Raw genomic sequence first — 24,565 nt, forward strand, 5'->3', positions numbered from 1 at the left:
GGACTCACCTAATGGTAATGAAACAAACTAAGGAGAGCAGATCAAATTAAATAGCACTGAGCATTATACAAACATCTCTTCTAATTGGTCTCTTTTCTTTGATCTCAGTGGAAGCTTGTAGTAGGTAGGCCTCTTAACCTTCTGAGACAGGCTCTCCATGAGTGTGGAGACAAACTCTGAGAAAGAAATGGATGGCCCCTGCTTATATTATGCCAGTTTTAAGAATTAAGACAAAGGGTATCAGTCTTCCAAAATCAGAGTCAAGAGTCAATTCAGTATTTTCACTTTAGGTACTTTGAAAGTAAAATAGTTTCAAAGGGATTATTATCGGGATTGTGGCATTTCTTAAAAAAAAAAAAAAAAAATCTGCCCTAGCCGTTTTTTTTCAATGGATAGAGCGTTGGCCCTTGGACTGAAGGGTGCCAGGTTCGATTCTGGTCAAGGGCACATACATACCTCAGTTGCAAGCTTGATCCCAAGCCCTGGTCAGGCCTGTGTGGAAGGCAACTACTGATGTTCTCTCTCACATTGATGTTTCTCTCTCTTAGTCTCTCCCCCTGCCTTCCACTACTCTAAAAATCAATGGAAAAAGATCCTCAGATGAGGATTAACAAAACAAAACAAAAATCCTTTCATCTTAAAGGCCCAAGGCAAATGTCACCACTTTCTAAGAAGCCTTCCTTGACCCTTCTAGTCTGAAGTCATGTCTTCCTCTCCAAAAGTTCCAAAGAGGTATGCTGAACCTTTTTTTGATGGCAGTCACTATATTCTATTTTGTAGCACAGGTTTTTGGAATATACAACTCTATGAATACAGGAACTGAGAAACAAAATAACTTTAAACCTAACAGAAGTAGTAGTTAGAACAGCAGCTATCTGGAGTTAAGGTGGGATTCTTAAAAAACTTCTTTGAATCCTATAGTGTCTATTCAATATCTCTAATCCTCGAAACACTTCTTCAAGGTTAAGTAAGTAGTAGCATTCTGAAAACTAAGAGTGGTTCTGTAACTTTATCAAAGTCACACAGCTTTTAAACCCAGGCCCACCTGTGTCCATACTTCATGCTCTTTCCACGACACTGCACTGACTCTTCACAAAATGCCTGAACCAAGAAGTTAGACAAATATGTCCATATTTCTCCTTTTCATATACAAGTGCCACCAAACCCCAGACTAGTTTCTTCCCCCTTGAAAAAAAGACTGTAGGCTAACACAAGAAAACCTTCCTGACATATTTACCCTAGAATTGAAATGGTGTTAATGAGGATAACACACTGCTCTCTCCCTCTCTACACCCAATTTTAGCCAGCTGCTCAGAGGCTTCACAACTTTCACTTTAAACAACATAAACACTGGCTCATTTAAAGTGCCAGCCTCAGATAATATGTTCAGATGCTTTTCAAACAAATTTCTGTTTTCAAACAGCTAGGCATTTGGGGTTCCATCACTTCTGACGGGTTACTTTTATCTATAGGGTCCCTGAGAATCACTTTAAGTTTTATTTTCTGTGTACTGTTCAGCTCATCGAATCTTGTCATTGGGGACTTCTTTTTTTAAAGCAGATAATCTTTCATCTTCTTTTACAATGAACCAAAATACATTCCTATGGGTAATTCCTAAACTGTATATGTATGTTTTAAAATAATATTCTTCTAACCATTCTAAAAAGCACCGTTGTTTTCCCTTTTTAGCCCAAGTAAAGATATTTATATCAGAAGTGAGTTTTCCCTACCTCTTTCTGCATATGGGGAATACTAAAAAGATAAGTCTTTTTAGTTATTAAATGTAAATAGGTCATTAAATACAATCCAATTACTTTAATTGTAAAAAGAAAGTAATTACAATATGTACATGTATTCTTGCCTAGATTTAATATCTTAAATTAATCTTTTCAGCATTAATATTTTAAATTAACCTTTAACACTTAGCAAAATGCAAGAAACTGATGTTTCTTTTTAAATATACATATAGCTGTACTTTGTGGATCTTTGTTGTGATTTTACCCACAAACAATTTTGGTGGGAACAGCCCCACCCCACCGAGAAGGGTATTTAAATACCACCTGCCCTAATTGAACTGGTATTTCTTGTTTCCCATAAATCATGTTAAAGGATCTGTTTTAAACTCCAATGCCTTCATGGGACAAAAAGTCAGATGAATTCTGTGGCATTTCAATCATCACAAAGGCTTCCCTTAGAAAGACAATTCCAAGCCAAAATGGAATTTTGTCTTTAGTATATAGTAGCCTAACATTACCATTACTTATTTCCATTTTGTCACTACCAATCACAGCTCCCTGAGACCACCCCCCAGCATTCTTCTTGCTCTCTAGTCTCTAGCCCCTCAAAAATTTGCTGTTACATTTTTCCTTCAGTAGCCATCTGGTTCTTTGGTTTTTACTCTTTCTTGGTGACCAAGGGTAAATAAATTGCATAGCTAAATCTCTATGAACAGCTTTGAAAATGGGCTCTGTCATAGTCTGGGCACTTAAGAACTTCTATTAAAATGGAGGGAAAAGGCTTACACAGAAAAAAATTAAGACTGAGCTTTGTTTTTCTACCTCCTAAGAAAATCTAACAATGAGTGTTAAGATATGTATTTAGAAAAATTAAAATTTTATTTAGATTAACATAAAACTTTTCCCCAAACTTTAGAAATAGCAAGAACTGCATGAATATATATGTTGTACAGGCAACAACTGAGGCCATGCTTGTATAGCATTTTCCCTCCCAAATAAAAAAGGTATTTTTAAAGTACTAAGAGTTTCAGCAACTCTCAAGGATTTCACAGAAATAGATTTTCCTGTTCAGACCCTGTATTGATGAGCCAAAGATACAGCTCTGCCTCACAGATACCCACAAAACACATTAATGAGATGGAGGGGGCTGACTGTGACTACTCCTTTGGTCATTCAGTCTGTAGCCATGTTGGAACAGTTCCTGACTGCATAAGACTGGCTTCTACTGTCATCCAAGCTAATTATGGAAAGCTATTTTATAATCCGAAATGATAGTGACATGGGTCACTGTGGGTTTCCTCATCCCAAACAATGCAATGGTTTCTGAACAGTTACCAAATGTTAGCAGAAGAAAGGAGCCTAACATCTGATCATCACAAACCTCCTGAAGGACAGCACCATTAAAAGACAACAAGAATTTTGCAGGTAAAAGGTATATCAGCAGTTAAAACTAAGCCCCTTTCAAGATTTAAATGATTCAAGTCTCATTTTGATAAACTGGTACTTTTGTACAAAATGTATCTTATGAGGCCAGCCCTTGATTAAAAAGGTGTTTTTAAATGTCTGCTGACCTACAATTGCCATGTTTCATGCCTTAAAGGAACTGATTTTCTGGAGGACAATAAGGTGCCAAGTTCTGTCCAATGGAGATCAGAAAACTATTTGGTGAACCTATTCTGCACTTGTGGAAGCAAAGAAAGACTGTTCACACACCTAAGAGGGAGGATGGTATTTATGTGAGCTCTCCCTATGACCTCTTTGGCAGCAAATGTAAAAAGTCTTTTTTGAGACTAAGGGGCAGGCCCAGGATGTTCAGCTACTCATTCAAGCAGGGTTACGATTCCCCTCCTCCATAATTAAGTTCCTTTTCCCACTCTCCATGCATGCATGAATTGCAGTGACATTGACATGGGGGGCCTGACATTAGCCTTTGAAGGTCATTTAAATCTTCCTCCTTCCAACTGCCTTAAAAGCTATACATCATCCACTCCACAATGCCTAAGTGTAGGGTTTGACTAGATAGTACTTAAAGTGGAGTCACTTAACACATAAAATGAAAGAAGGCTCCAAATTCAGATATCATAAAAAGAACAAATCAAAGAAATAAAATATGATAAAACTCAGTTGCTCAAGAGACAACAGTAAGAGAAACACTAAACACCTAACACTGCATGAATGAAAAGACTCCTACTTGATAATCCCTTGATAAATCTTTTATTTAGGAAAGTAGAAAAGGTCTTTCACAATATGGTCCCTTTATATGGCTCATCTATCACATCTTCATACATACATACTCTTCCATGAAGTCTAAGACCTTCCCATAGCTCCCCATTGCATCATGTTCTCTCTTGCCTTCATACTTTTTTTAAAAAGAATTTTTATTGACTTTTACAGAGAGAGGAAGGGAGAGGGAGAGAGAAACATCGATGAGAGGGGACACATCCATTGGCTGCCTCCTGCACACCCTGACCAGGAATTGAACCAGCAACCTCTTGGTGCATGGGTCAGAGCTCAACCACCGAGCCACACCAGCCTGCCTTGCCTTCATACTTTTGCTCAAGTCTGACCACCCACTACTACCCTCACCAACTTCTAAGGTCTTCCAAGACTGAGCTCAAGTGAAATATCTCTTGACATGCCTTGCACCAAAGGTTGGCTCTCCCTCCCCTGCACACTCTTTCAACTTCCATAACATCCTGTGAATGCCTAGCCCATCACACTGCGCTAAAGTGACTGATTTTCTTACTTGCACTCCCACTAGACTGTGAATTTTTTTTAAAATATATTTTATTGATTTTTTACAGAGAGGAAGAGAGAGGGATAGAGAGTTAGAAACATCAATGAGAGACATCGATCAGCTGCCTCCTGCACGCCCCCTACTGGGGATGTGCCCGCAACCCAGGTACATGCCCTTGACCGGAATCGAACCTGGGACCCTTCAGTCCGCAGGCCGACGCTCTATCCACTGAGCCAAATCGGTTAGGGTTAGACTGAATTTTTTAAGGGTGATGATTAGTCATCCCTAATCCTAATGCCTATCACCAAGCTAGGTGCAGAAAGAATGCTCAATAAATATCAAATGAATGAAGCCACAGTTAGTGGCTCTTGTGTTTTGGCCCTTCGAAAGGTGAGGCTGGGGAGGGTGTCTGGATCTCCAGTCTTATAGCAGAGAAGAGAACCCAATCTGAATAGTCCAAGTTCCACCTCTGTTTTAGAATTAAAATCCCTAGTAGCTCACCAGATCGCAAGACAGGATATACATATACTCTCCAAGCCCTAGAAATTGATCAGGGGTTTAATCTAGTACAGAGAAGAGTGAGACATCAAAAATTAAAAACCAAAGCCACCCTGACCAACATGAGCTATCCACTACCTCCCTTTTATTCATGCACCTCAAAGCTCTTATTCCCTAATATAAAGAGAAAAAAATTATAGTTATCAGCCAAAGGAGATAAATTTTCAAAAAAGCTAACGAAGGTCTGAATAGGGCAAGTCATCAAAATTAGCACATGTCCAAAGCTTGAAAGAAATCCAAGCTGTCATTAAAATCACCAGGCACTTGGCCTAAAATGGGTTTGACTAGATAGTACTTAAAGTGGAGTCAGAACCTTTCCTTTCCCTCCCAAATCAGAACCTTTCAAGCCCCAGAACCTTTCCTTTCCCTCCCAAATCAGCTTCCTGCTTCCCTTCCTTCAATACTCCCCGCCCCCACATGCCTTTCTCTCTTTCCCTTTCTTTTCTTTCTTTCCTGCCTTTATAAATCTAGCAAACAAATGACTTCAAACTATATGTGGGATTTGTATAGAGTGATATCCAATTATTTGTTAGTTTTTTCATTCATTCATTCAATGAACCTTATGTTTCTGGCACTGTGCCACAGGCTGGATATAATTCAACAATGCCCATGCCTTCATTAAGCTCAAAAGCTACTAAAGGTGATAAATAAAGTGGACAATAATATTCTGCGATGTGTGACTATAAATATAAGTTCAAGGTTATGGAGGCATCCAGCTCTGGCTAGGGGCAGAGGAGGGTAAGTAAAGAAAGGGTATCTTGCCCAGCCGGCATGGCTCAGTGGTTGAGCATTGACCTAGGAACCAAGAGGTGGTGGGTTCAATTCCCAGTCAGAGCACATGCCTGGGTTGCAGGCTCAATCCCCAGTGGGGATGTGTGCAGGAAGCAGCCGATTGATGATGTTTCTCTCTCATCGATGTTTCTATCTCTCTATTCCTCTCCCTAAAAATCAATAAAAACATATTAAAAAAAAAAAAGAGAGAGAGAGGGGGTATCTTAAAGGACAAAAAAGGATAGTTAAAAGAAGTTTTAGGTGGAGGGAGCAGAGTGTGCAGAGGCAGTGTTCCAGGAACAGCAAATAGCTTGGTGTGGCTGAAGTGCAGGAAGTCATGAGTGATGAAGCTAATAAGGGAAACAGAAGCAGAGGCACAGAGAGCCTTGTATGCCACACTACAGCACTTGGAGTGTGCAGAAGGCTATTGGGAACTATTTAAGATTGAGGCCAGAGAGTGACATGATGGATTTGCATTTGGAAAGCTCTCTGGAAGCAGTGTGGAGACGTTACTACATGAAGGGGTGAAAGACTGGGGCAATAATCCAAGTGGAAACACTTCTAATTGAATAGAATCTACATAATGAGAAAGTTGTAACATCAACGTAAGATGATAGAAAGTGCTCTATATAGAGTTTGAGACTAGGTGGTCACTGAGAAACTTTCTTGAACAATTAAATTAACCTCTCTGGGCCTCAATTTTGTGTGTGTGTGTGTGTTTTATAATTCTCACCTGAGGTCATGCTTATTGACTTTTAGAGAGAGAGGGAAGGGAGAAAGGGAGGAGAGAGAAACAGTGATGTGAGAGAAAAACATCAATTGGTTGCCTTCCCATATGCATCCAGACCAGGGATTGAACCTGTACCTTATACCTAACAGAGGCAAACCTGAAATTTTTCATCTGAGAATTGAAGGTAAGAGGTATTTTAGAACAAGACTGAGATGGAAAAATCAGAGAGAGAATGATCAGGGCAAATATGTGGTATTTAAGGCCTTTCACTATCTGACATCAACATACTTCTTTAGCCTCCTTTCTGTCCATACCTTTCCAATACTCTGCACTTCAACCACTGTTCACTACAGAGGCCCTCCTGCACTCTCATGCTTCTGTGACTTGACAAGACATTTTCTGCTTCCTGGAATATCCACCATTTTTGTCCCCCCCGCTTCTTGAAATTTTATTAATCTTTCCTTGCCCAGTCCAAATGTAATTGCTTCCACAAAGTCATCCTGACCTGTTCCCCAGAAAGAATTAATCAAGCCCTCCTCCACTTCCAAAACCACCTATTATTCCTCTATTATAGCATCCATCCCACATTACAGTTTTAACAGGGATACGCTGTGAGCTCTTTGAGGGAAGGTACAATCTTTTAATCCTGAGGTGCTAAGCAGCACTTCTGTCACCCATCGATCCTTCATAAAATACTGGATAAGTGGATAGAAAGATGGGGGGGGGGGGGGATGTCAGTCTCCAAACAATGGAAAAGTCCTTTCTGACTCATGTTGACTATGAAGGAAAAAAATCAGAGAAAAAGCAAGGAAGGAGAAAGGGAGTGAGAGATAATGAAGAATAAAATGTGACATGCCGAAACCGGTTTGGCTCAGTGGATAGAGCGTCGGCCTGCGGACTGAAGGGTCCCGGGTTCGATTCCGGTCAAGGGCATGTACCTTGGTTGCGGGCACATCCCCAGTGGGGGGTGTGCAGGAGGCAGCTGATCGATGTTTCTCTCTCATCGATGTTTCTAACTCTATCCCTCTCCCTTCCTCTCTGTAAAAAATCAATAAAATATATTAAAAAAAAAAAAAAGAGCCCTAACCGGTTTGGCTCAGTGGATAGAGCGTCGGCCTGCGGACTCAAGGGTCCCAGGTTCGATTCCGGTCAAGGGCATGTGCCTTGGTTGCAGGCACATCCCCAGTGGGGAGTGTGCAGGAGGCAGCTGATCGATGTTTCTCTCTCATCGATGTTTCTAACTCTCTGTCCCTCTCCCTTCTTCTCTGTAAAAAAAAATCAATAAAATATATTTAAAAAAAAAAAAAAAAAAGAATAAAATGTGACAATTAGGCCTGGTTGGTGTAGCTCAGTGGTTGAGCCTCGACCAATGAACCAGGAGGCCACGGGTTCGATTACCGGTCAGGACACATGCCTGAGTTTCAGGCTCGATCCCCAGTAGAGGGTTACAGGAGGCAGCTGATCAATGATTCTCTCTCATCATTGATGTTTCTGTCTCTCCCTTCCTCTCTCTGAAATAATTTTTTTTTAAAAAAATGTGACAATTAAGTCCCTTTAATAGAGATCCACGTCAGAAAGGGCAGGAAGTGAAAATGTAAACTATTCAGTCACTTTCTTAATGGGGGGACAATAGCATAGAAAAGTGGAATTTATAACTGACTCTAAAACCTTAGCCTATACCTTGAAATTCATCTGGGAATTATTTGGATAGGGTGTTTTCTGTAGAAGTTGCTTAATTTACAACTTTAATTTTTTAAAAACATTTTTATTGATTTCAGAGAGGAAAGGAGAGGGAGAGAGATAGAAACAACAGTGATGAGAGAGAATCACTGACGGGCTGCCTCCTGCATGCTCCCCACTGGGGACCAAGCCTCCAACACAGGCATGTGCCCTTGACTAGAATCAAACCTGGGACCCTTCAGTCTGCAGGCCAACGCTCTATCCACTGAGCCAAAGCAGCTAGGGCACAACTTTAATTTACTTATGTTAAAGGTTTTCAAATTTTTCTTGTGTCATCTTGGTAAGTTATCTTTTGCTACTAGTTTGTCTCTTTTATCTAAATTTTAATATAAATTGACATAGCAACCATATATTCCTTAAAATGATTAGCAAAATATATTGTTATGAAAACAAAATGGCTAGGAAAATGAAATAATGGCAGAGAAAAGAATCCAAAGGGGGTTGGGGGAGGGGGTGGAAAGAGATTAACCAAAGAACTTATACATGTATGCATACACAGCCCATAGACACAGACTATAGTGTAATGAAGGCCAGAGGTGGAGCGGGGGTGGGGGGAGGCCTCGGTGGGTGGAGGGGGGCAAAGGAGGCAAAATGGGGGACATCTGTAATACTGTCAACAATCTATATCTATAAATAATAGAGAAATATGCTAATTAACCGGGACACTGTAACGGCTTGACCGGACAGGAGGAGGTTGCGTGCGCAGTGTTGGGGGTGGGGCAGCAGGGCCTCTGCGCGCCTGCGCTGGGGGAGGGCCTGATCAGCAGCGGCCGCGGCTGCTTCAAGGGCCGGAGAGGGAGGCAGGCCAGACCAGCAGCAGCTGTGGCTGCTGCGGGCCGGGGAGCAAGGCAGGACCGGACCGACTCGAGGGTGGGCAGCGCCATGCGATTTTGAATTGCATGCTGGGCTCCTAGTAATATATAAATTTAAAAAAGAATCCAAGACATAAAGTTTTGAGATTTCACAATATTGCAACATTTTCATGTTCTTTGTGTTCCTAGAATATAAGCTTCTTTAGAACAGGGGATCATGCCCTAGCCGGTTTGGCTCAGTGGATAGAGCATCGATCTGCAAACTAAAAGGTCCCAGGTTCGATTCCGGTCAAGGGCACGTGCCCAGGTTGCAGGCTTGATCCCCAGTGGGGAGCGTGCAGGAGGCAGCCAATCAATTATTCTCTCTTATCATTGATGTTTCTCTCTCCCTCTCTAAAATCAATAAAAAATACATTAAAAAAAAAAAAAAAGAACAGGGGATCATGTCTAGCATAATCATTTGTATATAATGTGTTCTCAAAAGTATTTGTTGGTCCTAGCTGGTTTGGCTCAGTGGATAGAGCCGCGTTGGCCTGCGGACTGAAGGGTCCCAGGTTCAATTCCGGTCAAGGACATGTACCTTGGTTGCGGGCACATCCCCAGTAGGGGGTGTGCAGGAGGCACCTGATCAATGTTTCTCTCTCATCGATGTTTCTAACTCTCTCTCCCTCTCCCTTCCTCTCTGTAAAAAATCAATAAAATATATTTTTTAAAAAAAGTATTTGTTGATTTCCTATATCAAATAAAAAATACAAAACTGATAATTCATCAGGTTTTATATAATAGTTGATTTTGATTAATACATAGTTGACCTGAGTGACATTTACACTTGTCTTCAAAATAAAGATTTTTTTAATTAAGTAAAATATTAGCTTCAGAGGCTACTCTCATTCATTAAATTAAATGTAAAATTCCTTTTACCCGTTAAAATGCAATATACTGAACTTAAAGAAAATCAGCAGATAAAATAAATTTATCAGCTTTGAAATAAAATAAAAATGTAATTAAGACTTGTCACTATGAAAGCATATTGAACGATTTAAGAAAAATAAGTCATTTTAATGATTAAAAAACAAATAAAAATAAATAAGCCCTAGCCGGTTAGGCTCAGTGGATAGAGCGTCGGCCTGCAGACTGAAGGGTCCCAGGTTCGATTCTGATCAAGGGCATGTACCTTGGTTGCGGGCACATCCCCAGTAGGAGGTGTGCAGGAGGCAGCTGATCGATGTTTCTAGCTCTCTATCCCTATCCCTTCCTCTCTGTAAAAAATCAATAAAATATATTAAAAAAATAAAAATAAAAATAAATAAAATAAAAAAACAAATTATGCTAGCTAGTCATTTGTTTTATCCACTCCTTCCCCAAACCTTAATACCATAATAGCTAACTGAGCATGAAAACTCTGATTTAAATTCTAGTGTCCTTGCTCTATACCACCCTCTCCTGCCTTAGTGGATTATGTACTTTGTTAAGTACATTCTGTATGAGGAAAGAGAAACAAAGAAGCAGTTTGATCTTTAAATATCCAAAGCAGATTGTACTAGAATAATTTTGAAAGCTTTTTTAGAGATTGACCAAAAAATACTGTTCTTCTATCTTTAACTGAACACAGCTCCAGGAGAGTACATTACAAGTAAGTACAATTAGAAGAATGACAATGTACACTGCCTGAGCAATAGATCAATGAGACAGCACACACACCTTTGATTCTAAACTGGTATAATACTTTTTTTTAAAATATATTTTATTGATTTGTTACAGACAGGAAGGAAGAGGGATAGAGAGTTAGAAACATCGATAGGAGAGAAACATCAATCAGCTGCCTCTTGCACACCTCCTACTGGGGATGTGCCCGCAACCAAGGCACATGCCCTTGACCGGAATCGAACCCGGGACCCTTCAGTCTGCAGGCCGACGCTCTATCCACTGAGCCAAACCAGCCAGGGCAGGTATAATACTTTTTAACAAACATTAACAGCCTCCAGTTACCATACAATAAGGTTTTCCCATCTATCTGTGGGAAGTTGACAATAGTAATACTTCTCTGCCAATCCAGTAACACAGATGCATTTTACCAGCTCCTCTCCTTGTAGAAATCATGTTAATGAAGATGTTTGGGTATTTATGGTTTTAAATGCCAAAATTTAAAAAAACTGTACAAGTGTTACAGAAATTCCTGTTGGTATTTTTCAAACTTGGAGGAAATGAAGTTTGACAAAGAATACTTCCCAAGTGGTCTAGAAAGAAGCAAAAGAATTAACAAAATGGAGAGGAGAAAATATGAAAACACATTAGGTGAAGGATTGCTGTTGGCAAGAGAAAAAAAATGTCTGTGTTGTGTAAATAAGAATCCATGGTAAACAAAATTCAATTATAATGAAGCCATTATCATGTCTTATCATATTTGTTAAAACTGGACTCTACCAAGAAGTATCCTTTTAGGATGTCCATCCATCTTGGTTTACATCAATTATTCCAGAATAATTAACAGTATTCCCTTTTACTCTTTTTTTGTTGTTGTTAATTCTCACCCGAGGATATTTTTCCATTGATTTTTAGGGAGAGTGGAAGAGAGAGGGAAAGACAGAGAGAAATACTGATGTGAGAGAAACACATCGATTGGTTGCCTCCTGCATGAGGCCCTGGGTAGGAGTCTGCAACCAAGATATATCCCCTTGACCAGAATAGAACCTGGGACCCTTTAATCCACAGGCCAATGTTCTATCCACTGAGCCTAACTAGCTAGGGCCCTTTTTACTCTTAAAAGTGAACTGGTTAGCCCTGGCTGGTGTGGCTCAGTTATTTGGAGCTTTGTCCTGCACACCTAAAGGTTGCAGATTCAATTCTCAGTCAGGGTACATATGCAGGTTACAGGTTTAATCCCTGGTTGGGGTGTGTATAGGAGGCAGCCGATCAATGTTTCTCTCTCACATCGATGTTTCTCCCTCTCTCTCCCTTCTTCTTTCTCGAAAGTCATTTTTTTTTTAAGTGAACTGGTTTACACAATAAATTATATGAACACCTGCCCTGGCTGGTGTTTCTCAGTAGTTAGCGCATCAAAGGGTCGCAGGTTCGATTCCTGGTCAAGGGCATGTACCTGGGTTGCAGTCTCGATCCCTGGGCCCTGTCAGGGCACGAGTGGGAGGCAATCAATTGATGTGTCTCTCTCACATCAATATTTCTTTTTCTCTCTGTCTTCCTCTCCCCTTCCTTTCACTCTCTAAAAAAAAAAAATCAATGGAAAAATACCCATGGGTGAGGATTAACAAAAGTTATATGAAAACCCTATCCTTGAGGAACCAGGAGGCAAAACTGCTAAACAGCTCAATGTTCAGAATCCAAGCAAAGTCCCAATTATGTAACATTCAGTATAGGTTTACCTCATTTATTTAGCACCATGAATATAACAGCAAAATAGCACTGTGATTAAGAACATGGGTATCTCTGTTGGTTAGAGCATCCTCCCAACACACCAAGGTTGCAGGTTCAATCCCCAGTCAGGGAACATACAATGAATGCATAAATTAAGTGTAATAACAAATAGATGTTTCTCTCTTCCACTCTCTCTCTAAAATCAATTGGGGGGGGAGGGAAGAATTCATAAAAGATTAAAAAAACAAACAAACAAACAAAAACAACAACATGGCTTCTGGAAACAAATGGTCTGAGTTTAAATCTCAGCCCTGCTATTATATAAACTCTACCTGTGTGACCTCAAGAAATTTTTTTGTTGTTTTACTTTTTATTTTGAAATAATTCTAAACTTGGAGAAAAGTTGCAAGAACAGTACAAAGAACTCCCAATACTCTTCACCTAGGTTCACCAATGAGTATTTTGCCACTTTTACTTTCTCTCTTTCTTTACACACACACACACACACACACACACATACACACACAATTTTCCTTTTTTTTAAATAAATCTTTATTGTTCAGATTATTACAGTTGTCCCTCTTTCCCCCCTCATAGCTCCCCTCCACCAGATTTCCCCCCGCAACCCCATGCCCTTAGCCCCCGCCATTGTCCTCATCCATAGGTGTAAGATTTCTGTCCAATCTCTTCCCACACCCTTCCACCCCAAGAATTGTCAGTCCATTCCCTTTCTATGCCCCTAATTCTATTACACTCACTAGTTATTCTATTCATCAGATTTTTTATTCACTTAATTTTTAGATTCACTTGTTTATAGATATGTATTTGTTGTTACTTTGTTGTTCATAATTTTTATCTTTACCTTTTTCTTCTTAAAGGCTACCCTTCAGCATTTAATATAATCCTGGTTTGGTGGTGATGAACTCCTTTAGCTTTTTCTTATCTGTGAAGCTCTTTATCTGCCCTTCAATTCTGAATGATAGCTTTGCTGGGTAGAGTAATCTTGGTTGTAGGTTCTTGCTGTTCATCACTTTGAATATTTCCTGCCACTCCCTTCTGGCCTGCATAGTTTCTGTTGAGAAATCAGCTGACAGTCGTATGGGTACTCCCTTGTAGGTAACTAACTGTTTTTCTCTTGCTGCTTTCAAGATTCTCTTTGTCTTTTGCCCTTGGCATTTTCATTATGATGTGTCTTTTTTTTTTTTTTTTTTTTTTTTTAAATATATTTTATTGATTTTTTTACAGAGAGGAAGAGAGAGGGATAGAAAGTTAGAAACATCGATGAGAGAGAGACATCGATCAGCTGCCTCCTGCACGCCCCCTACTGGGGATGTGCCCGCAACCCAGGTACATGCCCTTGACTGGAATCGAACCTGGGACCCTTCAGTCCGCAGGCCGACGCTCTATCCACTGAGCCAAACCGGTTAGGGCTATGATGTGTCTTGATGTGGTCCTCTTTGGATTCCTCTTGTTTGGGGTTCTCTGCGCTTCCTGGATTTGTAAGTCTATTTCTTTCACCAGGTAGGGGAAGTTTTCTGTCATTATTTCTTCTAATAGGTTTTCAATATTTTGCTCTCTCTTCTTCTGGGACCCCCATAATTCAGATGTTGGTACAGCTCAGGCGGGTTTGTAAATTGGGCGGGGTGAGGTCTCAGGGAATCACTAGGGCGTGGTAAACAGCGATGGCTGCCAGTCAGCTCTCTCTGCTTCTCCACGTTTCCGTGTCCCCGTGCCCGGCACCCCAGCGCAGTAAACAATGATTCCTGCGTGCACCTCCGCAAGAGAACCACCCTCACTTTCCGACCCGATGCCAGACAGTCCCGCTTCTCCCGTAGGAGTCTGGGTCCCCAGAGTCTCGCCAGAAACTGGAGTTCAGAGCATTCAGGAGCTTGTGTCTCCCTTCGGATTGAAAAAAACAGCGCACCCTGTAGTCAGCCCGATTCGCGCGCCTCCGTACCTCTGTTTTTCCGCCTGTGCACGTCCTACCCAGTCTCAATGCTCTTTTCTCTTTCCTTCTAGTTGTAGAACTTCTACTCAGTCAGCTTTCCCGTGGTTCTGGGTGATAGACGTTTTGTCTTTTGGTTGTAGTTTTGGTGTGGTTGTGAGAGGCAGCACATACAGGTGTATACCTTATGCCGCCATCTTGGTTCTCCCAATTTTCCTTTTTTTTTAAATATATTTTTATTGATTTCAGAGAGGAAGGGAGAGGGAGAGAGAGATAGAAACATCAATGATGAGAATCATTGATCGGCTGCTTCCTGCATGCCCCCTACTGGGGATCGAGCACATAGCTGGGGCATGTGCCCTTGACCAGAATAAAACCTGGGATCATTGAGTCCACATGTTGACACTCTATCCCAGCCGTGGGCAAACTACGGCCCGCGGGCCGGATGCGGCCCGTTCGGCTGTTCTATCCAGCCCCCGGAGCCAAAAGAGCGGAGGTTTCTCTTGCTCTCCCCTCTGCTCCTTCACCAGCAGCAGTGTTAACATGGCAACGTTGGGAAACACGGCCACAGCTCCTTCTTCTGAATGGGCGGATTTATATCCGCCCATTCAGTAGAAGGAACAACCTCTCAATCTTCCAGAGGCTCCTTGTAATGCCCGCGGACACGTCCCCCGACATCACCCTGGGAATGCATAGACACGTCATCGTGGTGATGTAGGGAGACATGCCCCTGGAGAGCACAGTATCAGAGCATTAGCTAAAAAGGAGACCAACAACACTGTTCCCACTGAAGTTGATGTTTTAAAGACCAAAAACCTTTCAACCCAGTCTACATTGCCATCTACATCTACGTCCCGGGCATAATTTGCAAGTTGCACTACAGAAAATGTTTAATTTACTGTTTACACATTTTGTTCTTTTCTATTTGTTTTAGTTTTAAATTATTTTATTATATTTAAGTTTAATTTGAAAGGCTTTTGTACCTTTCCTTTGTTAGGCAATTTTATTTTGCCTTTGCCATCTTCACTATAAGGTATGTTATTGTGCTATGATTCCTCCATTTTTTGAAGTTTCAAATTATAATAGTGTTTACATTCTTCTTGTTAAAATGTTTGAAATGAATAAAACTATTGAAATAAATTAAAAAAAAAAACCGTACCCTTTTATGTAGTGATGTTTACTTTGAATTTATAATAGTTCACACAAACACTCCATCCATGCTTTTGTTCCGGCCCTCCGGTCCAGTTTAAGAACCCATTGTGGCCCTCGAGTCAAAAAGTTTGCCCACCCCTGCTCTATCCACTGAGCCAAACCAGCTAGGGTATACTAGTACACACATAATTTTCTTATTAATTTTTTAACCATTTGATAATAGGTTGCAGAAATGGTGCTGCCATTCTTACTAATTTTTTATCCATTTGATAATAGGTTGCTGACATTGTGCCCATATCTCTAAATACTTCAGGGAGTCAAAGTCAACTCTTAAGAACAAACTATAGTACAATTATCACCTTAGGGAATTTAACAATGGCACATACTCAACTAACAAAAACTCCATATCTAAATTCTACTAGCATCCCAATAATGCTCTTTATAGGATTTTTTTTCCCCTCAACCCAGGATCCCAATCCAGAATCATGGGCAGATTTCTTAGCCTCTTTGTATATCAGTTTCTCTATCTGTAAAATGGAGATTAATAATAGTACCTATCTCATGGGATATTGGGAGAAATAGAGGAGAAAATATACATAAAGAATGTAGAGTAGCAACTGGCATTTAATGCAGTTGTTAGCTGCTTTTGGAGAATGACTGACTCCACGTAAGATAGAATTGTCAGATAATGGAAATAATTCTTTAGATACTATACTTTTTTAAGCCATTTTATAAAAAAACTCTGTATAATATATTGTGCATATCCATTATTTTTTAAACAGAATATATTAATCATAATTTAACCTTTTCTTGGTAACTTAGAGTCTTCACATCAGCAGTGGTACTATGCTATAAAACTGCGATGCTCTCAGAGGCCTTGAGGTGTGAGGGCTATATGCCTTTGTAGTAAAATGGCTATAAAGTTCTGGATAGTCTTCTTAAATCTCCTCCTTCTGCTGTCTTGCTTCTGATCACTAGTATGTATTAGTATACCTAATCTATATTATTCTAATAATGCTTAGGGTCATACAAAGCTTCTAGTTAAAAAAGCACTTTCATATCATCTCTCATCCTATATAATAAAAGTCTAACATGCTAAGTGTTCAGTCAGCCATTCAACCAATCAAAGTGGGCTCACGGCCTCTCCTGCCTCCATGGCAGCTCTAGGGATGTCTGACTGCCGGACATCCCCCAAGGGTTCCTGGACTATGAGAGGGCGCAGGCTGGGCTGAGGAACACCCCCCTCCAGTGCACAAATTTTGTGCACCGGGCCTCTAGTTAATTCAATAAGTATCTACTATATTATTTGATTAATTAGCTAATTTGAATCTCACAAGAAATCTATGAGGTAAAAAGAACACGTATTACCACTCCCGATTTTAACTATCTTATTATAGATGAATAAATTAAGACTCAGAGAGGTCAAGTGACTTACTTTGTGCCACAGAGCCAACAGGCAACACAGTCAACCCTCACATACCTGGATCCTCTGTTCCTCAATACACAAGTATCTCTGAGTGAGGCCCTAAGGTGATAATTGCTTTTGAGGTAAAGTGAACAAGCTTTCTGAAAGCTCTTTGCCACTCAAATGCATTTTTAAATTTTATTTATTTATATTATTATATATTTATTTTTATTTATTTTATTATTTTTTAATCCTCACCTGAGGATATGGTTTTCATTGAGTTTTTAGAGAGAGAAAGGGGGGGTGGGGGAGAAACATTGATATGAGAGAGAAACATAGATTGGCTCCCAATGGGATCTGAACCCTAAACCTGGGTATGTGCACTGATTAGGAATCGAACCTGCAACCCTTGGGTGCATGGGACAGAGCTCCAACCAACTGAGCCACAGTAGCCTGGGCCAACTTACTTTTAAATGCAAAGAGTTGCATTCTGATTGGCTGAAACTGCCAGATGTCTCATGCTCAGATGTTCTTCCTCTTCACTTTCTCAAATATTCTTTCTAAAATTCTCTGAACTTTGCAGCAACAATTTATTAATACAAACTCCACACATTTGAAACTTGAGATAAATTCAGACCTGAGCTGAAATTTACCTCTGCACTCTAAGACTGGCTAAGAAAACAGTGTAAATAAGATTGCAGGGGAAAATGTTTAATAAATTGTTTTTAAGTATTTCTGGAGTCTAATTTACACACAGTTAACGTTAAATAGCACATCATTCTCAGCTATTCATTAAACCAGGTCCAACGATCTCTACCTAACAAAATAACCTGGTAACACTATTAGCCTAGTTTCAGCTACTGTATGACTCCCAAGTAACAGCTGCACCTAAAGAAAAACAACATACAACAATCTCACTAGGATTTACCCCAATTAGCCCAAATTAATGAGTTCTAATTGTACCTCCAATGATAACCTAAAAAACCTATTTCTCACCCTGGCTGGTTTGGCTCAATGGACAGAATATCAGTCTCCAGACTGAAGGGTCCCGGGTTCGATTTCAGTCAAGGGCACATGCCCAGGTTGCGGGCTTGATCCCCAATGGAGGGCGTGCAGGAGGCAGCTGATGAACGATTCTCTCTTATCATTGATGTTTCTACCTCTCTCTCCCTCTTCCTTCCTCTCTGAAATCATTAAGAACATATTAAAAAACAAAACAAAAAACACTATTTCTCCTGATGTTCTAGAGCAGGGGTGGGCAAACTTTTTGACTTGAGGGCCACAATGGGTTCTTAAACTGGACCGGAGGGCTGGAACAAAAGCATGGATGGAGTGTTTGTGTGAACTAATATAAATTCAAAGTAAAGGAGCAGAGGGGAGAGCAAGAGAACTCTCCACTCTTTCGGCTCCGCGGGCCGGATAGAACAGCCGAACGGGCCGGATTCGGCCCGCGGGCCGTAGTTTGTCTAGAGTCAAAGCACAAATGCAGTTAACCACCTGTCCTAGAAGCTAGGTAAAGGAAGCAAAACAAAATAGCAATGCCAGAGCAAAGAGCCTGGCTAGGGTTCTAGGCCAGATGATGCTGTTAAATTCATGTGACCTTGGTTAAATCACTCTTTTTTCAGCCTTGTTTCCTCATTTATCATTCAATGAAGGAGCCAATATCAATGTGGTCTCCAAATACAATGTTTCACTAAAAGGACCCACAGCTTTTTGGCTAAAGGGCAGGAAATGTACGAGAGGAGTCTGGAACCTCTTATCATATTAGAAAGCAAGGGACACTATCAAAGACTACTACAGTTATGTCAAAAGGAATCAGTAGCCAACCTGAATAGGCTCCTACAGGAACAAACTGAACATCATTAAAAATAACTTCATTGAATTAAAACATAACAAATATGTTAAAACGCATAAATTCATGATGCTTGAAAAAAAAACCTCACTGATCCCCTTTGGAGAATAGCAGGGTTAAAATTTTAAATAGCAGTTTTTACCCAAGATGGAGGTTACTAAGCTTCAGAGTATGTCAGGGAACCAACTTATTTTTAAAATCTATAAATAAAGAAATAAAAGGGAAAGAATCAAGTATATATCCTGCCTTTCTCACACAAATCAAATCTCAGGGTAACCAAAAAGTTGATAAGAAAAAGTTTTTCTTTTTTGAAATATTTCAGCTAATAAATAAAGAATGATAGATTTATAATATCATCATTTTGCAAACATCTAATGAAATAAAGGATCTAGATAATCGTTATCCATGACACATATAACACAAAAAAACACACCTGGACATTATAAGCCTCCTGGTGGACGAATACAACACCATTTATGAAGTGTTAATGCCAAAGCAAGAACTTGATTCAAGTAAAGCCTCTAGAGCAGCCTTGGACAAACTACGGTCCGCGGGCCAGATCCGGCTGTTCTATCCGGTTCTCTTGCTCTCCCCTCCGCTCCTTTACTTTGAATTTATTTTAGTTCACACAAACACTCCATCCATGCTTTTGTTCCGGCCCTCCGGTCCAGTTTAAGAACCCATTGTGGCCCTCGAGTCAAAAAGTTTGCCCACCCCTGCTCTAGAGCTATGCTGTCCAATTGGTAGCCACTATACACATGTGGATATTAAGCAAGTGAAATATGGCTCATCTGAATTGATATGTGCTTTAGCACACACCAAGTCACAAAGAGTTAGTATTTAAAAAAGAATGTAAACTATCATATTAATAATTTTTTATTAATTGTATGTTGAAATGCTAATAGTTTGCAATTATTAGGTTATCAAAATATTAGTAAAATGAATTTCACCTGTTTCTTCTTACCTTTTTAAAAAATATATGTTTTTTTGCCCTGGCTAGTTTGGCTCAGTGGATAGAGTGTCAGCCTGCGGACCGAAGGGTCCTGGGTTCAATTCTGGTCAAGGGCACATACCTCAGTTGCAGGCTCCTCCCCAGGAGGCAACCAATCGATATATTTCTCTCTCTCACATCGATATTTCTGTCTTTCCCTCTCTCTTCCACTCTCGCTAAAAATCAATGGAGCCTAGCTGGTGTGGCTCAGTGGTTGAGTGTCAAACCAAGAGGTTACCACTTCGATTTCGGGTTGTAGGCTTGAACCCCAGTAGGGGACAGCCGATCTTTGATGTTTCTCTCTCATCAATGTTTCTATCGCTCTATCCCGCTCCCTTCTTCTCTCTCTAAAAGAAACCAATAAAAACATATATTTTTTAAAAAATCAATGGAAAAATACCCTACCCTTGAGTGAGGAGTAACAACACAAGAAAAAAAAATGACAAAAAAGAAAAGAAAAGAAAAGAAAAGAAAAGAAAAGAAAAGAAAAGAAAAGAAAAGAAAAAAGAAAAGAAAAGAAAAGAAAAGAAAAGAAAAGAAAAGAAAAGAAAAGAAAAGAAAAGAAAAGGAAAGAAAAGAAAAGAGGCAAGAGCCTGGCCAATGTGGCTCCGTTGGTTGGAGCTTCATCCCTTACAACAAAAGGTCACGGTTTTAATTCCCAATCAGGGCACATACCCAGGTTGCAGGTTCCATCCCAGGTCAGAGTGTGTGCAGGAGGGCAGGCAACCAATCGATGTTTCTCTCTCTCTCCCTCTCCCTTCCTCTATAAAATCAATGGAAACATATCCTCAGGTGAGGATTAGGGGGGAAAAAAAGGGCAGGATTGGGGCATGCAGAGACAAGGAGTATTACTGAAGGTAGATAGACAGTGTGAGCAGAAAATATAATGAGATTATTTCTAGGGAACAAAGGTGAGTACAATATTGCAAAAGTAGTGGGATGCAAGGCTGGAAAGACAAGCTGGGCCAGATCACAGAACCTTAACTATCAGGCCGAGTCTGTACTTTAGTCATTAAATGATAAGAGTCACACAAATGGAGTCACAGATTACAGAATATTTAGGAAGATGCTATACACATCACTTAAGCACAGAACAGAACAGAGCTGGAAAGGAAGATTGGAAGTAGGGACAACAGTCAAGGCAAAAGGTAACAAAGGATCTGAACTGGAGTACTGGGAGAAAAAGACAGGGAAGGACCTGAGAGTGTCTTGGTATGAAAAGAGATAGGGCGTTCAAGGAAGTCAACAGTAACTAAGGCTTTACATCTGAATGATCTGGGAAAATAGTGGAGCCAATGTTTGGTATGTTGGCAGTCCTGAATGAATGAAACATGTGAGTCAGGATAAAGAGTAGCACATTATGGAAGATGGGGCTAGGGGGGTTGGCAGGGAAGAAGATAAGCTTAACCGTCACATTTTAACCTATGAGGAAGCCAAGGCCCTGAAGGAAAATGCTGCCCAAGTGTGCTAAGCATGTTTCTTAGAAAAGCAAAGGCTCCATCATTAAAACCTGTATAAAAGGTGTAACATCCATCCATAAAACCTGTAAACGTATCTCCCAAGCAAGGAGGAAATAAGCTATACAAATCTCACCACTAGTTCCCAAAAGCAACCAGTCCACAAAAAGCTGGAGATGCAAAAGGGATATCCAGGTGGTGTGATCCAGTAAGAATTCTGGGACTATTGTATGTCAACTGCAACAGAAATTTTACTTTTAGCCCTAACAGGTTTGGCTCAGTGGATAGAGTGTCGGCCTGCGGACTGAAGGGTCCCTCCCAGGTTCGATTTCGGTCAAGGGCATGTACCTTGGTTGTGGGCACATCCCCAGTAGGAGGTGTGCAGGAGGCAGCTGACTGATGTTTCTCTCTCATCAATGTTTATGACTCTCTATCCATCTCCCTTCCTCTCTGTAAAAAATCAATAAAATAAATTTTTAAAAAAAGAAAATTTACTTTTAAATTATTTTTTTTTTATAAAGAATTCTGGAACTGGGATTGAGAGGTGCAAATACAGATTTGGGAGTTACTACATGGAGGATATACTTGAAGACATGAAAGAGTAGATGACTTCCCAATACAAAAGCACAAACAGAGAGACAAGGTCACTGATAACCTAGAGACTGACAAAGAAGGAAGCATCAAGGAAGGTAGAAGGAAAATCAGACCAATGCTTTGTCCTAAAAGCTAAGAAAAGAATTTTCAGAAGGAAGGCATGATCAATCCTTGTCTTCCTCCTTGACCCTCCTATCTAATCCATCATCAAAATATATACAAAATACATCCACTTTCCATTTCTTTTTCCATCAACCTAGTTGAAGTATCTAGCATTACCTGGGACAATCAATTCCTCCTCCCAGATAACCCACTTTGTTTGCAACAACTGGGTTAATCTTTTAAAAATAGAAATCATATCATATACACCTTCCCTACCCCCCCCACCCCTGCCTAAAATTTATTTTTTCTTAATCTTCATCTGAGGATATCTTTAAAAAATACTTTTATTGATTTCAGAGAGGAAGGGAGGAGAGACTGAGAGAGAATCACTGATGGGCTGCCTACTGAGGATCGAGCCCGCAACCCGGGCATGTGCCCTTGGCCGGAATCAAACTTGGGACACTTCAGTCTGCAGGCCAATGCTCTATCCACTGAGCCAAACCGGCTAGGGCCTGAGGATATTTTGTCCATTGATTTTTAGAGAGAGTGAAAGCGGGGGGGGGGGGGGGGGGGGGAGAGAGAAGGGGTAGAGATTGGTTTGCCTCCTGCAAGTGCCCCAACCCAGGTATGTGCCCTTGACTGGGAATTGAATTCTCAACCCTTCAGTTCATGGGCCAACACTCTAACCACTGAACATACCGCTCAGGGCTTAAAACTCCTTAAGTGACTGGATATTTAAAGATACTGGGATATGACAATGCTGATATAATTATGCTCCAATGGGGAAATACTTGTATTTGAGAGATATATAATGAAATATTTACTAACAAAAATAAGTCTGGCCCTGGCAGGTTTGGCTCAGTGGATAAAGCATTGGCCTGAAGACTAAAGGGTCCCAGGTTTGATTCTGGTCAAGGGCACATACCTCAGTTGCAGGCTCCTCCCCAGCCCAGGCCCTGGTCCAGATGCATACAGGAGGCAACCAATCAAACACATCAATATTTCTTTCTGTCTCTCCCTCTCTCATCTACTCTCTCTAAAAATCAATGGCAAAATATCCTTGGGGAGGATTTAAAAAATAATAATAATAAATAAATAAAAATTAAAAGGTATTCTAAAATTTATATGAGGAAAACTAGAATAAAAAAAAAAGAAATTGAAAAAAAAAAAAAAAGAAATTGGTTTGATTCCTGGTAGGGGACGCGTAGGAAGCAGCTGATCAGTGTTGCGCTCTCTTTCCCTCTCCCTTCCCCTTTCTCTAAAATCAATAAGAGGGCAGGCTGGAGAGGATCAAAGGGGAGAAAAGGGGGACATATGTAATACTTTCAACAATAAATATTTTTAAAAATAATAAAATAAATAAAAATATTTTTTATGAAAAAAAAAGAACAGGTAAAACCATTTATTTTTTTTTTTTTTTTAATATATTTTATTGATTTTTTACAGAGAGGAAGGGAAAGGGATAGAGAGCCAGAAACATCGATGAGAGAGAAACATCGACCAGCTGCCTCCTGCACAACCCCCAGTAGGGATGTGCCTGCAACCAGGGTACATGCCCTTGACCGGAATCGAACCCGGGACCCTTCAGTCCACAGGCCGACGCTCTATCCACTCAGCCAAACCGGTTAGGGCAGTAAAACCATTTAAATAAACATTCTCCAAAGAAGATACACAAATAGCCAACAAACACATGAAATGATGTTCAACATCATTAATCATTAGAGAAATACAAATCAAGACATTAGTTATCACTTTGAACCTACCAGGATAACTATAATTAAAAAGACAATAAAAAACATTGGTGAGAATGTAGAAAAACTGGCTCATACACTGCTGGTGGAAATGTAAAATGGTGCAGCCACTTTGGAAATTTACAAGACATCAGTAACACATATGCATACCTGAAGTGAGAGGATGCATGATATAATAAAAATTAGACAGAATTTTTTTTAAAACCTCTTCCAAAGAGTACTGAAAACAGCAAATAAATATGACTTAAGAAGACTAATCCCCCCGCCACGAGAATTAATTTAGAAACAGAAAGAAGAGTTCTAATACAGTCCCTTCTCTAGATGAAGATGTATAAACAAAGGGATCACCCAGGGACTGATATTGAATTAAACACTTTTAGAAATTATCTAGGAAAAAAACTAGTGAAATTTTCTCAATTTGCAGATAACTCTACAGCAATAGCTTGAAGTATGATGGTATAAAGTTGCATGTTGAGAAATGTGAAAAATAGCCCCCATGTAGACAAAAATAAGGTAATGCAAATGGAAAAATAGTCCAAACTATAATTATTAGGTGATGAGCTCTAAAGAAAAGCATTTCTGAGTCCCTGGACTTATCCTGAATACATCTACCAAAGGCAACAAGATGCTAGCTGTTGTTATGAAAGCTTTGGAAACACAGAGCACACTATCCTGCCCTTTTACAAACCAAAGTGTATCTGTACCCAGAATAGAATGTACAGTTGTAGTCATCGTAGCACAAAAAAAGGTAAAATAGAGAAGATCTAGAAAGGTATCCAAAAAGACCAAAGGACAGAGGAACTTCTGCATGCATAGGGATTTTTTAAAAATAGAGATATAGATATATAAAGGACACTTGA

The 24,565-nt window shown here is 40.1% G+C and overlaps 1 protein-coding gene across 3 annotated transcripts in view; it reads right to left on the reverse strand.

Annotated features, from left to right (window-relative positions):
- Positions 1-24,565, reverse strand: part of WASF2 (WASP family member 2) — a 70,207-nt gene that overhangs the window by 34,192 nt on the left and 11,450 nt on the right. The window lies entirely within an intron of this gene.

Source organism: Plecotus auritus, assembly GCF_963455305.1.
Source record: "Plecotus auritus genome assembly, chromosome: 2".
In the NCBI taxonomy this organism is placed as follows: domain Eukaryota; kingdom Metazoa; phylum Chordata; class Mammalia; order Chiroptera; family Vespertilionidae; genus Plecotus; species Plecotus auritus.